The sequence below is a fragment of the Chiloscyllium punctatum genome, unplaced genomic scaffold (assembly GCF_047496795.1).
Source record: "Chiloscyllium punctatum isolate Juve2018m unplaced genomic scaffold, sChiPun1.3 scaffold_79, whole genome shotgun sequence".
Lineage (NCBI taxonomy): Eukaryota > Metazoa > Chordata > Chondrichthyes > Orectolobiformes > Hemiscylliidae > Chiloscyllium > Chiloscyllium punctatum.
This window is the reverse complement of record NW_027309813.1, coordinates 615644-617256: the sequence shown is the minus strand read 5'-3', so window position 1 is coordinate 617256 and position 1613 is coordinate 615644.

The window sequence follows — 1613 nt, the reverse complement described above, 5'->3', positions numbered from 1 at the left end:
ATCGGAGCAGTTGAAAATGATGTTGAATATTGTCCAATCGTTAACCAACATCCCCACTTCTGAAGGGAAAGTGATTGACGAAGCAGCTGAAGATGGTTGACCCTGAGACTCCACCCTGAGGGACTCCCCTCGAACTAACAAGGCCTGGATTCTCAAGGCCCACCTCCTTCACAAGTGGGACATGACACGTCTGAACAGGTTGGTTAAAAATGTCACCTGCAGAAAACTCCAGGGGTTCAAGTAGACTGCTGTTTGTTTCAGAGATCACCTGAGGGTGAAGCTGTTATAAAGCTATTGCCCAGGACACTGCACCACCCGGGCAATGGGTTCTGAAGAAGATGCACACAGAACTGAAATGGTTCACTCTGTTTCTCTGTCCACATCTCCTGCCAGACCCACTGACTTCCTCCAGCACTTTCTGATTTGATTTGGATGTGAGGCACAGTTAGTAAGTTTGCAGATGACACCAAAATTAGAGGTGTAGAGGACAGAGAAGAAGGTTACCTCAGATTACAACAGGATCTTGACCAGATGGGCCAATGGGCTGAGAAATGGCAGATGGAGTTTAATTCAGATAAATGCAAGGTTCTGGATTTTGGGAAAGCAAATCTTAGCAGGACTTATATACTTAATGGTAAGGTCCAAGGGAGTGTTGATGAACAAAGAGACCTTGGAGTGCAGGTTCATAGCTCCTTGAAAGTGGAGTTGCAGATTAATAGGATAGTGAAGAAGGCGTTTGGTATGCTTTCCTTTATTGGTCAGAGTATTGATTACAGGAGTTGGGAGGTTATGTTGTGGCTGTATATGACATCAGTTAGGCCACTGTTGGAATATTGTGTTCAATTCTGGTCTCCTTCCTATTGGAAAGATGTTATGAAACTTGAAAGCGTTCACAAAAGATTTACAAGGCTGTTGCCAGGATTGGAGGATTTGAGCAAGAGGGAGAAGCTGAACAGGCTGGGGCTGTTTTCCCTGGAGTGGCGGAGGTTGAGGGATGACCTGACAGAGGTTTACAAAATCATTAGGGGCATGGATAGGATAAACAGACAAAGATTTTTCCCTGGGGTGGGGGTATCCAGAACTCGAGGGCATAGGTTTAGGGTGAGAGGGGAAAGATATAAAAGAGACCTAAGGGGCAATATTTTCATGCACAGAGTGGTACGGGTATGGAATGAGCTGCCAGAGGATGTGGTGGAGGCTGGTACAATTGCAACATTTAAAAGGAATTTGGATGGGTATATGAATAGGAAGGTTTGGAGGGATATGGGCCGGGTGCTGGTAGGTGGGACTAGATTGGGTTGGGATATCAGGTCGGTATGGACGGGTTGGACCGAAGGGTCTGTTTCCATGTTGGACATTTCTGTGACTCCAGTCTCAGATTTTCAGCATCTGCATGAATCACCCTCAGGCCCCGCCCCGTGACGTCACACATCAGTGTGCGCATGCGTGCACGGTCCCGGCCAAGATGGCGGATTTTCACCTCGAAATTGCAAAACATTTAACCACACGTTATTTTTCAAGGTGCTCGCTTCTCTCTGGAAGGGTTTATTCTCGGTCTGAATCCCTCTGTCCAGCTCCTGCAGCCTTGCCGTCTGGAAAAGCGTGTCTCTTCC